Source organism: Mixophyes fleayi, chromosome 6 (genome assembly GCF_038048845.1).
Source record: "Mixophyes fleayi isolate aMixFle1 chromosome 6, aMixFle1.hap1, whole genome shotgun sequence".
In the NCBI taxonomy this organism is placed as follows: domain Eukaryota; kingdom Metazoa; phylum Chordata; class Amphibia; order Anura; family Limnodynastidae; genus Mixophyes; species Mixophyes fleayi.
This window is the reverse complement of record NC_134407.1, coordinates 225165263-225181194: the sequence shown is the minus strand read 5'-3', so window position 1 is coordinate 225181194 and position 15932 is coordinate 225165263. Positions and strand designations below refer to the sequence as shown.

The 15932-nt window shown below is 42.6% G+C and overlaps 2 protein-coding genes across 2 annotated transcripts in view; both read right to left on the bottom strand.

Moving 5' to 3' along the window:
• The window catches only part of LOC142160072 (uncharacterized), a 1559230-nt gene extending 1549427 nt beyond the window's left edge, over positions 1–9803 (bottom strand). Inside the window, exon 1 of the mRNA XM_075214958.1 lies at positions 9758–9803. The gene's annotated coding sequence lies outside the window, so the exon portion shown is untranslated. The remainder of the gene's footprint in view (positions 1–9757) is intronic.
• Positions 1–15932, bottom strand: part of LOC142160113 (uncharacterized) — a 79496-nt gene that overhangs the window by 5161 nt on the left and 58403 nt on the right. The window lies entirely within an intron of this gene.

The following is a 15932-nucleotide window of genomic DNA, read 5'->3' as shown; positions in this document are numbered from 1 at the left end:
ATTACTACAGGTAACAGTGATGTCACAGACTCCTTCACCTCTCCAGTCATATCCTGTTATATTACTACAGATACCAGTGATGTCACAGACTCCCTCACCTCTCCAGTCATATCCTGTTATATTACTACAGATAACAGTGATGTCACAGACTCCCTCACCTCTCCAGTCATATCCTGTTTTATTACTACAGATAACAGTGATGTCACAGGGTTACTCACCTCTCCAGTCATATCCTGTTATATTACTACAGATAACAGTGATGTCACAGACTCCCTCACCTCTCCAGTCATATCCTGTTATATTACTACAGATAACAGTGATGTCACAGACTCCCTCACCTCTCCAGTCATATCCCTGTTATATTACTACAGATAACAGTGATGTCACAGACTCCCTCACCTCTCCAGTCATATCCTGTTATATTACTACAGATACCAGTGATATCACAGACTCCCTCACCTCTCCAGTCATATCCTGTTATATTACTACAGATAACAGTGATGTCACAGACTCCCTCACCACTCTAGTCATATCCCTGTTATATTACTACAGATAACAGTGATGTCACAGACTCCCTCACCTCTCCAGTCATATCCCTGTTATATTACTACAGATAACAGTGATGTCACAGACTCCCTCACCTCTCCAGTCATATCCTGTTATATTACTACAGATAAGAGTGATATCACAGACTCCTTCACCTCTCCAGTCATATACTGTTATATTACTACAGATAACAGTGATGTCACAGACTCCCTCACCTCCCCAGTCATATCCTGTTATATTACTACAGATAACAGTGATGTCACAGACTCCCTCACCACTCCAGTCATATCCCTGTTATATTACTACAGATAACAGTGATATCACAGACTCCCTCACCTCTCCAGTCATATCCTGTTATATTACTACAGATAACAGTGATGTCACAGACTCCCTCACCTCTCCAGTCATATCCTGTTATATTACTACAGATAAGAGTGATATCACAGACTCCTTCACCTCTCCAGTCATATACTGTTATATTACTACAGATAACAGTGATGTCACAGACTCCCTCACCTCCCCAGTCATATCCTGTTATATTACTACAGATAACAGTGATGTCACAGACTCCCTCACCACTCCAGTCATATCCCTGTTATATTACTACAGATAACAGTGATGTCACAGACTCCCTCACCTCTCCAGTCATATCCTGTTATATTACTACAGATAACAGTGATGTCACAGACTCCGTCACCTCTCCAGTCATATCCCTGTTATATTACTACAGATAACAGTGATGTCACAGACTCCCTCACCTCTCCAGTCATATCCTGTTATATTACTACAGATAACAGTGATGTTACTGTAACATTCCCAGAACTCCTCACATCACAAGTACTGTATATAGTTCTGTAAAACATATCTCACAGAAGAGCTGCTACAATGGTACATGGGCTGCATAGTAAAACATATCAAGAAAAACTTTGAAAGCAGAACTTGTCCAGCTGAGCGGAGAGAAGGACAGAGGTGATATGATAGAACAGTATTAATATCAGGAAGACTGTATGGCTACAAATAAGATGATATCTAGGACAAGGAGGACACTTTAATATTGGAGGAAGACTGAAAGGTAGCTTTTGCACAGACTGGGTAATAGATCCATGGATTAGTCTATAAAATGGGACAATCATACAACTATTTGTTATATTAGATTTATAATATAAAAGCCACACAACGACGTAAGACTAAGCGGACCTGATGGCCCTTCTGCCGTCACATTCTATGAGGGGGAAATGTTCGTGTGTCATAGATACAACAAAGGAATCTCAAGCATGTAACACGTCACAGGAAGGATAACTCAGGACTGATGAATAGCAAAAGGGAAAATACATTAATAAGATAAACACTGGTTCTTGGATTTCCAGAAGGGGGAGGAGTATGACTTGAAGGTTCTCTCAGGGGGAGTGGCAGAGCAAGGTTACTTATACCGCTTTCATACTGCCGTCCCAGCAATTTCCCGAGTATATGAACCCAGGACACTGCCGGGGTGGCAGAGGCTCTTACCTTAAAATTCACAGGTAGACCCTGTTCATACTGAACATGGGTCTCCATAGCAACACCACAGGAGGAGCTCTTCAGTGTAATACTTCAGCTTCGTCCCGGGTCTAGCCCCAGCAACCCGCGTCGAGGCTGAAGTATGAAGGACTCCAGGAGAGGACTATCAGCACACTATCCATGTCACCCTACACACAGGCAGAGCAGTCTACTTCCAAACTACTAAACAACGTCCCTACAGAGCCTGCATTACACTATATAATACTAAATGTTATTTATATAATTGCAAATGTATTTATTTTGTTATAATGGTATGTGTTTTCTATGGAAATGTATTGATTTTGGAGACAATTTTGGGTTTTGTAACTTTTCTAGAGGAAATCCCAAGTGGCATATGTTTAGAGGGGATGTGTTTTTGAAATTGTCTGGAGACAGGTAATCTTATGTTGATTAGACCTTTTCATTGCTGAGTGACCAACACGTCTACTGAGCCTGAAAGCACAGGAGGGGATAATAAGTCATGCCGATGGACTTCCTATGTTTGTAAGAGGACGCAAGTGATCACAGATTAATGTGAATTTTGCAAGTTAAATTACGTTAAAAGCAAGATTAGAGAAAATGCTATATCCTGATGGTAAACATTCAATAGAAAACCTCAGATGTAGTGGTGCTGCTGGGAGCAATGTAAAAAGGTGTTAAAACTCTTCAGGCTGATTTATGTGCAGGCTGCATGAAGCACCTGATTGGTTAGAGGGGCAGAAGGCTGGATTACCTCCTGCCAGGGTATCTGTGTAAATCTGTACAAAAAGCGCATTGTTTGACCATGTAATGTACTATTATTATACTATCTATAATTTCTGAAGATCACCAGACCCCTTTCCTCTATATAATAATCCCCCACATCAGTGTGTGCTGGGAGTTATTACTCCCATATATCACTGTACAGTCCCCTCTCCTCTATATAATAATAATAATCCCCCATATCAGTGTGTGCTGGGAGTTATTACTCCCCATATATCACTGTACAGACCCCTCTCCTCTATATAATAATAATAATCCCCATATCAGTGTGTGCTGGGAGTTATTACTCCCCATATATCACTGTACAGTCCCCTCTCCTCTATATAATAATAATAATCCCCATATCAGTGTGTGCTGGGAGTTATTACTCCCCATATATCACTGTACAGACCCCTCTCCTCTATATAATAATAATAATCCCCATATCAGTGTGTGCTGGGAGTTATTACTCCCCATATATCACTGTACAGACCCCTCTCCTCTATATAATAATAATAATCCCCCATATCAGTGTGTGCTGGGAGTTATTACTCCCCATATATCACTGTACAGACCCCTCTCCTCTATATAATAATAATAATCCCCCATATCAGTGTGTGCTGGGAGTTATTACTCCCCATATATCACTGTACAGACCCCTCTCCTCTATATAATAATAATAATCCCCCATATCAGTGTGTGCTGGGAGTTATTACTCCCATATATCACTGTATAGACCCCTCTCCTCTATATAATAATAATAATCCCCCATATCAGTGTGTGCTGGGAGTTATTACTCCCATATATCACTGTACAGTCCCCTCTCCTCTATATAATAATAATAATCCCCCATATCAGTGTGTGCTGGGAGTTATTACTCCCATATATCACTGTACAGTCCCCTCTCCTCTATATAATAATAATAATCCCCATATCAGTGTGTGCTGGGAGTTATTACTCCCATATATCACTGTACAGTCCCCTCTCCTCTATATCATAATAATAATAATCCCCCATATCAGTGTGTGCTGGGAGTTATTACTCCCATATATCACTGTACAGTCCCCTCTCCTCTATATAATAATAATAATCCCCATATCAGTGTGTGCTGGGAGTTATTACTCCCCATATCTCACTGTACAGTCCCCTCTCCTCTATATAATAATAATAATAATCCCCCATATCAGTGTGTGCTGGGAGTTATTACTCCCCATATATCACTGTACAGTCCCCTCTCCTCTATATAATAATAATAATCCCCCATATCAGTGTGTGCTGGGAGTTATTACTCCCATATATCACTGTACCGTCCCCTCTCCTCTATATAATAATAATAATCCCCCATATCAGTGTGTGCTGGGAGTTATTACTCCCCATATCTCACTGTACAGTCCCCTCTCCTCTATATAATAATAATAATCCCCCATATCAGTGTGTGCTGGGAGTTATTACACCCCATATATCACTGTACAGACCCCTCTCCTCTATATAATAATAATCCCCCATATCAGTGTGTGCTGGGAGTTATTACTCCCATATATCACTGTACAGTCCCCTCTCCTCTATATAATAATAATCCCCCATATCAGTGTGTGCTGGGAGTTATTACTACCATATATCACTGTACAGTCCCCTCTCCTCTATATAATAATAATCCCCCATATCAGTGTGTGCTGGGAGTTATTACTCCCATATATCACTGTACAGTCCCCTCTCCTCTATATAATAATAATAATCCCCCATATCAGTGTGTGCTGGGAGTTATTACTCCCATATATCACTGTACAGACCCCTCTCCTCTATATAATAATAATAATCCCCCATATCAGTGTGTGCTGGGAGTTATTACTCCCATATATCACTGTACAGTCCCCTCTCCTCTATATAATAATAATAATCCCCATATCAGTGTGTGCTGGGAGTTATTACTCCCATATATCACTGTACAGTCCCCTCTCCTCTATATAATAATAATAATCCCCCATATCAGTGTGTGCTGGGAGTTATTACTCCCATATATCACTGTACAGTCCCCTCTCCTCTATATAATAATAATCCCCATACCAGTGTGTGCTGGGAGTTATTACTCCCCATATCTCACTGTACAGTCCCCTCTCCTCTATATAATAATAATAATCCCCCATATCAGTGTGTGCTGGGAGTTATTACTCCCCATATATCACTGTACAGTCCCCTCTCCTCTATATAATAATAATAATCCCCCATATCAGTGTGTGCTGGGAGTTATTACTCCCATATATCACTGTACAGTCCCCTCTCCTCTATTTAATAATAATAATCCCCCATATCAGTGTGTGCTGGGAGTTATTACTCCCCATATCTCACTGTACAGTCCCCTCTCCTCTATATAATAATAATAATCCCCCATATCAGTGTGTGCTGGGAGTTATTACTTCCCATATATCACTGTACAGACCCCTCTCCTCTATATAATAATAATAATCCCCATATCAGTGTGTGCTGGGGGTTATTACTCCCATATATCACTGTACAGACCCCTCTCCTCTATATAATAATAATCCCCCATATCAGTGTGTGCTGGGAGTTATTACTCCCATATATCACTGTACAGTCCCCTCTCCTCTATATAATAATAATAATCCCCCATATCAGTGTGTGCTGGGAGTTATTACTCCCATATATCACTGTACAGACCCCTCTCCTCTATATAATAATAATCCCCCATATCAGTGTGTGCTGGGAGTTATTACTCCCCATATATCACTGTACAGTCACCTCTATATAATAATAATAATAATCCCCATATCAGTGTGTGCTGGGAGTTATTACTCCCCATATATCACTGTACAGTCCCCTCTCCTCTATATAATAATAATAATCCCCATATCAGTGTGTGCTGGGGGTTATTACTCCCATATATCACTGTACAGACCCCTCTCCTCTATATAATAATAATCCCCCATATCAGTGTGTGCTGGGAGTTATTACTCCCATATATCACTGTACAGTCCCCTCTCCTCTATATAATAATAATAATCCCCCATATCAGTGTGTGCTGGGAGTTATTACTCCCATATATCACTGTACAGACCCCTCTCCTCTATATAATAATAATCCCCCATATCAGTGTGTGCTGGGAGTTATTACCCCCATATTTCACTGTACAGTCCCCTCTCCTCTATATAATAATAATAATCCCCCATATCAGTGTGTGCTGGGAGTTATTACTCCCATATATCACTGTACAGACCCCTCTCCTCTATATAATAATAATCCCCATATCAGTGTGTGCTGGGAGTTATTACTCCCATATATCACTGTACAGTCCCCTCTCCTCTATATAATAATAATCCCCCATATCAGTGTGTGCTGGGAGTTATTACTCCCCATATATCACTGTACAGTCCCCTCTCCTCTATATAATAATAATAATCCCCATATCAGTGTGTGCTGGGAGTTATTACTCCCATATATTACTGTACAGTCCCCTCTCCTCTATATAATAATAATAATCCCCATATCAGTGTGTGCTGGGAGTTATTACTCCCATATATTACTGTACAGTCCCCTCTCCTCTATATAATAATAATAATCCCCCATATCAGTGTGTGCTGGGAGTTATTACTCCCATATATCACTGTACAGACCCCTCTCCTCTATATAATAATAATACTCCCCCATATCAGTGTGTGCTGGGAGTTATTACTGCCATATATCACTGTACAGTCCCCTCTCCTCTATATAATAATAATAATCCCCCATATCAGTGTGTGCTGGGAGTTATTACTCCCATATATCACTGTACAGACCCCTCTCCTCTATATAATAATAATAATCCCCCATATCAGTGTGTGCTGGGAGTTATTACTCCCATATATCACTGTACAGTCCCCTCTCCTCTATATAATAATAATAATAATCCCCCATATCAGTGTGTGCTGGGAGTTATTACTCCCATATATCACTGTACAGTCCCCTCTCCTCTATATAATAATAATAATCCCCCATATCAGTGTGTGCTGGGAGTTATTACTCCCATATATCACTGTACAGTCCCCTCTCCTCTATATAATAATAATAATAATCCCCCATATCAGTGTGTGCTGGGAGTTATTACTCCCATATATCACTGTACAGTCCCCTCTCCTCTATATAATAATAATAATCCCCCATATCAGTGTGTGCTGGGAGTTATTACTCCCATATATCACTGTACAGACCCCTCTCCTCTATATAATAATAATAATCCCCCATATCAGTGTGTGCTGGGAGTTATTACTCCCATATATCACTGTACAGTCCCCTCTCCTCTATATAATAATAATAATCCCCCATATCAGTGTGTGCTGGGAGTTATTACTCCCATATATCACTGTACAGACCCCTCTCCTCTATATAATAATAATAATAATCCCCATATCAGTGTGTGCTGGAAGTTATTACTCCCATATATCACTGTACAGTCCCCTCTCCTCTATATAATAATAATAATAATCCCCCATATCAGTGTGTGCTGGGAGTTATTACTCCCATATATCACTGTACAGTCCCCCTCTCCTCTATATAATAATAATAATCCCCCATATCAGTGTGTGCTGGGAGTTATTACTCCCATATATCACTGTACAGACCCCTCTCCTCTATATAATAATAATAATCCCCCATATCAGTGTGTGCTGGGAGTTATTACTCCCCATATATCACTGTACAGTCCCCTCTCCTCTATATAATAATAATAATCCCCATATCAGTGTGTGCTGGGAGTTATTACTCCCATATATCACTGTACAGACCCCTCTCCTCTATATAATAATAATAATCCCCCATATCAGTGTGTGCTGGGAGTTATTACTCCCCATATATCACTGTACAGTCCCCTCTCCTCTATATAATAATAATAATCCCCATATCAGTGTGTGCTGGGAGTTATTACTCCCCATATATCACTGTACAGACCCCTCTCCTCTATATAATAATAATAATCCCCCATATCAGTGTGTGCTGGGAGTAATTACTCCCCATATATCACTGTACAGACCCCTCTCCTCTATATAATAATAATAATACCCCATATCAGTGTGTGCTGGGAGTTATTACACCCATATATCACTGTACAGTCCCCTCTCCTCTATATAATAATAATAATCCCCCATATCAGTGTGTGCTGGGAGTTATTACTCCCATATATCACTGTACAGTCCCCTCTCCTCTATATAATAATAATAATCCCCCATATCAGTGTGTGCTGGGAGTTATTACTCCCCATATATCACTGTACAGACCCCTCTCCTCTATATAATAATAATAATCCCCCATATCAGTGTGTGCTGGGAGTTATTACTCCCCATATATCACTGTACAGTCCCCTCTCCTCTATATAATAATAATAATCCCCATATCAGTGTGTGCTGGGAGTTATTACTCCCCATATATCACTGTACAGTCCCCTCTCCTCTATATAATAATAATAATAATCCCCCATATCAGTGTGTGCTGGGAGTTATTACTCCCCATATATCACTGTACAGTCCCCTCTCCTCTATATAATAATAATAATCCCCATATCAGTGTGTGCTGGGAGTTATTACTCCCATATATCACTGTACAGTCCCCTCTCCTCTATATAATAATAATAATCCCCCATATCAGTGTGTGCTGGGAGTTATTACTCCCCATATATCACTGTACAGACCCCTCCCCTCTATATAATAATAATAATCCCCATATCAGTGTGTGCTGGGAGTTATTACTCCCCATATATCACTGTACAGACCCCTCTCCTCTATATAATAATAATAATAACCCCATATCAGTGTGTGCTGGGAGTTATTACTCCCATATATCACTGTACAGTCCCCTCTCCTCTATATAATAATAATAATCCCCATATCAGTGTGTGCTGGGAGTTATTACTCCCATATATCACTGTACAGTCCTCTCTCCTCTATATAATAATAATAATCCCCCATATCAGTGTGTGCTGGGAGTTATTACTCCCCATATATCACTGTACAGTCCCCTCTCCTCTATATAATAATAATAATCCCCCATATCAGTGTGTGCTGGGAGTTATTACTCCCATATATCACTGTACAGTCCCCTCTCCTCTATATAATAATAATAATCCCCATATCAGTGTGTGCTGGGAGTTATTACTCCCCATATATCACTGTACAGTCCCCTCTCCTCTATATAATAATAATAATCCCCCATATCAGTGTGTGCTGGGAGTTATTACTCCCCATATATCACTGTACAGACCCCTCTCCTCTATATAATAATAATAATAACCCCATATCAGTGTGTGCTGGGAGTTATTACTCCCCATATAACACTGTACAGTCCCCTCTATATATAATAATAATAATAATAATAACCCCATATCAGTGTGTGCTGGGAGTTATTACTCCCATATATCACTGTACAGTCCCCTCTCCTCTATATAATAATAATAATCCCCCATATCAGTGTGTGCTGGGAGTTATTACTCCCATATATCACTGTACAGTCCCCTCTCCTCTATATAATAATAATAATCCCCCATATCAGTGTGTGCTGGGAGTTATTACTCCCCATATATCACTGTACAGTCCCCTCTCCTCTATATAATAATAATAATCCCCCATATCAGTGTGTGCTGGGAGTTATTACTCCCATATATCACTGTACAGTCCCCTCTCCTCTATATAATAATAATAATCCCCCATATCAGTGTGTGCTGGGAGTTATTACTCCCATATATCACTGTACAGACCCCTCTCCTCTATATAATAATAATAATCCCCATATCAGTGTGTGCTGGGAGTTATTACTCCCCATATATCACTGTACAGTCCCCTCTCCTCTATATAATAATAATAATCCCCATATCAGTGTGTGCTGGGAGTTATTACTCCCATATATCACTGTACAGACCCCTCTATATATAATATAATATAATATTACACATTACCTCGGTCTTTGCAGCATATAAACCACACCAGGAAACATTCTGTGACCACGCCCCTCCTTCAGCGTCACGTGATATAAGCATAAAGATGTAAACCTAGGGCTCGGCTGTGTCTTTGTTGACTACAACAACATGGCCGTCGCTGCTCCTGTATCGAGGACAGATCTTACACTTTTAATATTACAATTTTTTCCTCTAGTGTAATCACTCTGGTTTAGTTGATGCTTTGCTAACTCTCCCTCAGTGATGACACGGCAGCCATGTTGGATTAGGGCACTGGTAATAAGGGTGGAAATTATATAATTATTTCCCCGGCTAATTAATAGTTTTAATAGGGATGAGAGAAGCTGCTGGTTTTTACTCTGCATACATATGTGTTATATATCATACTATATACACGGTGTACATTTTATATTATGTGTTAACTAGTATGTTATATACTGTACATGATATATATAATTATGTATCTGTCCTACATCTTACGCACCATATCTGGATATTATAATCATATGTACTGTGTGTTATACTATAAATTTGTTGCATATCTGATATGTGTATATCACCTTGTATGTATGTTTTGTATATAGTATATTGTACTGTTCTGTAATTTATGAACTGTTTTGATGCATGCAGTGCTGCAGAACCTTTGTGGCTCTGTATTAATAAGTTATAATAAAATACTGTGTTTTAGATATTATTCTATATACATGGTACATATATATAATGTGTACATTACCTTGTATTGTTACATTATATGACATATATTCCTATATCTCTACTATACCATATCTTACACACCAGAACTGTACATTATATGCACTGTACTAGCTGGTGGAGGTGCTGATGAGGACTGCTCCATGCTCTCTGAGCTCCCGTCCTCAGCTCCATGATATAACTCACAGGTCACTGTACTAGCTGGTGGAGGTGCTGATGAGGACTGCTCCATGCTCTCTGAGCTCCCGTCCTCAGCTCCATGATATAACTCACAGGTCACTGTACTAGCTGGTGGAGGAGCTGATGAGGACTGCTCCATGCTCTCTGAGCTCCCGTCCTCAGCTCCATGATATAACTCACAGGTCACTGTACTAGCTGGTGGAGGTGCTGATGAGGACTGCTCCATGCTCTCTGAGCTCCCGTCCTCAGCTCCATGATATAACTCACAGGTCACTGTACTAGCTGGTGGAGGTGCTGATGAGGACTGCTCCATGCTCTCTGAGCCCCCATCCTCAGCTCCATGATATAACTCACAGGTCACTGTACTAGCTGGTGGAGGAGCTGATGAGGACTGCTCCATGCTCTCTGAGCTCCCGTCCTCAGCTCCATGATATAACTCACAGGTCACTGTACTAGCTGGTGGAGGTGCTGATGAGGACTGCTCCATGCTCTCTGAGCTCCCATCCTCAGCTCCATGATATAACTCACAGGTCACTGTACTAGCTGGTGGAGGAGCTGCTGAGGACTGCTCCATGCTCTCTGAGCTCCCGTCCTCAGCTCCATGATATAACTCACAGGTCACTGTACTAGCTGGTGGAGGAGCTGATGAGGACTGCTCCATGCTCTCTGAGCTCCCGTCCTCAGCTCCATGATATAACTCACAGGTCACTGTACTAGCTGGTGGAGGAGCTGATGAGGACTGCTCCATGCTCTCTGAGCTCCCATCCTCAGCTCCATGATATAACTCACAGGTCACTGTAAAAGCTGGTGGAGGTGCTGATGAGGACTGCTCCATGCTCTCTGAGCTCCCGTCCTCAGCTCCATGATATAACTCACAGGTCACTGTACTAGCTGGTGGAGGTGCTGATGAGGACTGCTCCATGCTCTCTGAGCTCCCGTCCTCAGCTCCATGATATAACTCACAGGTCACTGTACTAGCTGGTGGAGGAGCTGATGAGGACTGCTCCATGCTCTCTGAGCTCCCATCCTCAGCTCCATGATATAACTCACAGGTCACTGTACTAGCTGGTGGAGGAGCTGATGAGGACTGCTCCATGCTCTCTGAGCTCCCATCCTCAGCTCCATGATATAACTCACAGGTCACTGTACTAGCTGGTGGAGGAGCTGATGAGGACTGCTCCATGCTCTCTGAGCTCCCATCCTCAGCTCCATGATATAACTCACAGATCCCGGTACTGATCCCTCACCTTCCACAGCTGTGACCTGGATGTTCCCCCGGTCAGTGTGATCCGTCCATCGCCGCTCTCTGATGCTCACTGTGACCTCAGGACCGAGTCCTGCAGCCTCAATCTACACCATGTCAGCTCCGCTCTGGACTAAGACTGACCTCTGGACCTGCTGCTCACTCTCAAACTCTTTCTTCCCATCTCCCCTCTGAACCTACAGCACTCTGATGTACTCCTTCTTCTGACCCACTGGATTCCATCTTCTGACTAACTAGACTCCTTTGAACTCCACACATTGACCCAGGACCTATTTTCCTGTTCTTACCCCCAGGCATTTTTCATCTCAGATTAAAATCCCAGGTTTCACCTCAGATTAAAATCCCAGGTTTCACCTATATACATTGCTGCCTTTGATTTCTATGCTTCAGTTTTGCCTCTTTCACTTCCTTTACTGACATTTTTTTTCCATCACTGACCTGCCAGTGTCTTATTGCCAATCTAACATTGTACCACTACCTTTGTACCACATTTCCTTTTTCTTCCCATTGCCCGTGGTACCACTGTCTTACCTCCTCTCCTCCACCATGCCACCTTTCCCACCCTCTCTTCCTTCTCATCATCTGCCCCCACCCTTTTTAATATAGCAATACCTTTGAGATGACGAGTTTCCTAGTGGTGTTTCATAAGGTCTTCACCTATAGCAGCCCCCTTTCTTCTCAAGTACGATATGCTTGTGAATACCTCTAGTAGTAGGTACTCTCTAGGCACTGCGGGCTTAAAGATGGAGAGAACACTGTTGGAGACAATAGGAAACCAGAACAGATACATGTTGGAATGGTATTTATTAGAGGTAAAGTCCAATAAACTACCTAAGGTCACGGAATTGGCAGCAGACAAAAGTAGAGTCCAGTAAACAATCCAAGGTCAGGGGCAGAAAAGAGAAGCAAAATCCAATTCACCGTGCGGATCATAACAGACACACACTAGGTGCAGGATCAGAACACTGGGTCAGAACAAACTATCACCAGCACAGGTCTACAGGAGAGGAATGTGCCTGACTGTAATATGCCAGCCATCTGTAAGAGACTTACCTGATCCTTGTTCTGGCTCTCGATCACAATCGCCCGCTCTGTCAAAATCCGGGCAGGCAGCACGGTGGTGCGGTCATGTGACACTGGGGCAAGGAATTTAAATTCCCCTCTCCAATACCAGTAGCACTCTGACTCATTACCTGTGTCAGAGCCTCAGCGTCTGGCTCCCCTTGTGTCCTGCTATTACATCCATTCCTGCCTCCCTGTGTATGACGACTGCTTGTCTAACTCTGCTTCTGGTTATTCCTTATTCTGATTGACTCCTGGGTACTCGATCTGACTTATCCATTTTGGACTAAGATTTCTGGACTTTCCCTCTGTGCTGCGCTACTCCTGTGTACCAGACCCAGCATTTCCCATACAGACTTCGGCTACGGATTCTCCTGTGTATCTCACTACTTCCGTGTACCAGACCAGCTTACTTTCCGATCACTTCTCTTTGTTTCTGTACTTCTGTGACCAGCATCTGCTTTGTTGTCACTACCATCCGTCTCTCACCTATCACATCAGTGGGCTAACCTAGGGGCCACGACCTGCGAGCCCCTGGCAGCAAAATCCATCCCGCCGGCGGTTTTTGGTGAAGACCAGGGGGTTCGTTAGTCTTAGGATGGCGAGTGCTAACCCTGACTGATAGAAAGCTCCCAGTGACTGTAACAGCATTGTTGCTATTCAACGGCCATGAGCACATAGGTGACAACTACTGACTATAACACGCTCCTTTCCCCTCAGGTCAGTCCTTCGCCTGGCCCATCACATTAGAATTCTGTGTTCTTACCAGCCACCACTCGTCTCCTACCCTACATTGCACCCATTTCCTTTCCCTTGTCTTCCCTGTGCCCCTGTCCTTCTCTACCCGTTGCTCTTCGTCTCAGCTCCCGGAGGTGTCTCACCTAACCGAGACTCCAACCCCTTTCCATCACCTCCTCCCATGTGCCCTACTCCAAACCCATCTGTCTCCTATGCACCAACAACTCTACCAATCTCATCCACATCTCCCCTCTCCACTCCCTTCCTCTCTTCTGTGCCCTATGGAACACCAAGTTTTCCTGTAACAAAATTGCTTCCATCCATGTCTCCAACTCTCTAAACCTTCTTGCTATCACTGAATTTTGGATCTCCTTGTCTAACACCACATCTCCCACTGCTCTGTCCTCTGTTGGTCTTTCATTTTCTCACACCCCTAGACATGGGAAGTTGGTGGTGTGGAATCCCTTTTCTCATTGTTGCATCTTCCAGGTCATACCACTTGTGCCCTCTCTCTTTTGTAGTGCTTAAAAGGAATTTGGACCTGAGGTACCTCAAATACACATTTCTCCCTTTTGGCAAATGAAAGTTCCTTATAGTTATTTTTTTTTTTTAAACATATTTTATTAGCAAATTTTTCAAAGTTTTAACAGTATATAGATTAGATTTCAAAGAACAACTAGTCAATAAAAAGTTATTGAGAACATCATTATGAAAAAAACAACTTCTCCTAATCGTTATTTAATTAACTTCACAAAAGTCAATGCAGCAGCGTAACATTCCGTCTTTCTGACAGTTAAACAAAAATCCGTCTCCACCTGGTGATTTAGATGGACAAATAAAACCTCTCAAAATTTTCTTTTATATCCATACACTTGGCTTCAGTAGCAGATTGTGAGGATTCAAAACACTAGCTCCAGGTGACAGTTGTCAGATAACTCTTCCATTTCTGTAATCAGCACTCCGTTAAGAACAGCAATCTAGCTAGTCACCTCACCTGGACTATTGCACAGCTTTCCTTACTCTGTAATCAGCCCTTCAGTGAAAAGGACAAGTCAATCATAGCAATCTATGCCACTTGTTTTGGGCCTGTATATGTCCCGCAGTTCTACCAAAGCTGTTTTGGATTTCTATGCTTGTGCGTTGAAGAAGACATATTTTGGTTGACTATACATCACAATTCTACTTTCCTCAATCTTTTGACCTCTGCTTCATCCCCCACTATTCTACCTTCTCCAATCCCTTGACTTGTCCATCACTATTCTACCTTCTGTGACTTCAGCTTGTACCTCACTAACAGTCCTGAGTGGTTTAGCTTAATGTAGCAGGTGTCTGATAGCTACCTCAGTCAAGTGCTTCTTTTCTGGGATTAGCCAGCATAGTGACAGTCCTAAGTAACTCAGCTCTCCCAAGCTGGCGTTCAACAAGCCGCCAGAGATTATCCCAGCGCATACAGCAGGCGTCAGACCTTTTATACACCAGTTAGCTGGTCAGCTAGAAGTACAGATGGAATACACATTTTATGTGCGCTTTCACTGTGGTTGCTAGGATCAGACAGGTGTGTACACCCATCCTTCCTCATGTCCATGAGCTGCCAGTGAGAGGCGATTGCCCAGGTCTGGGTCTTTGATTACCAGTGGATGCTGAGTTTCTGCCAGCCTTCCACTCTCGAATGGCCGCTCTACAATGGTCAGGTCCAGCGCTCCGACACCCACATATGACTGTGCAACCACTTGTGGCACCAGTCCAAGTGGACCTCCTGAAGTGCCTCCTTACTGGCATATAACACTGGATCACCACTCTCAGCTGCTACTGTGGAGGAGACCCACAGGTTACACCTGGCTACTGGTGGTGTCCCTGGGCTGCACATACACGGACCTCAGACTAGCTTCCTATATTCCCCAGAGGTTGGCATTGGGACTTACTAACAACTCGCACCGTAAGAGCTATTCACCCCGGCAGCACTGCATGTAATTTAGTATTGATGTCAATGCTCACTGCCTTCTGCTGTTTTTTTCACCATGCTTGAGAGCCTTTGCAATAGCTGCATGCATTGCAGTTTAGTCTCTACATATTACGAGTCGCGGCAACTCCGGGCACCGCCACGACTCGCTTCCTGACTCCAAGTCCCGGCCGTCGTCATGACGACCGGGACGTCATTTCCTACCGGCAACGTCATTTCCTAGGCAACGGCCGGACGCCAGCAGTTATCAGCGCCGCGTC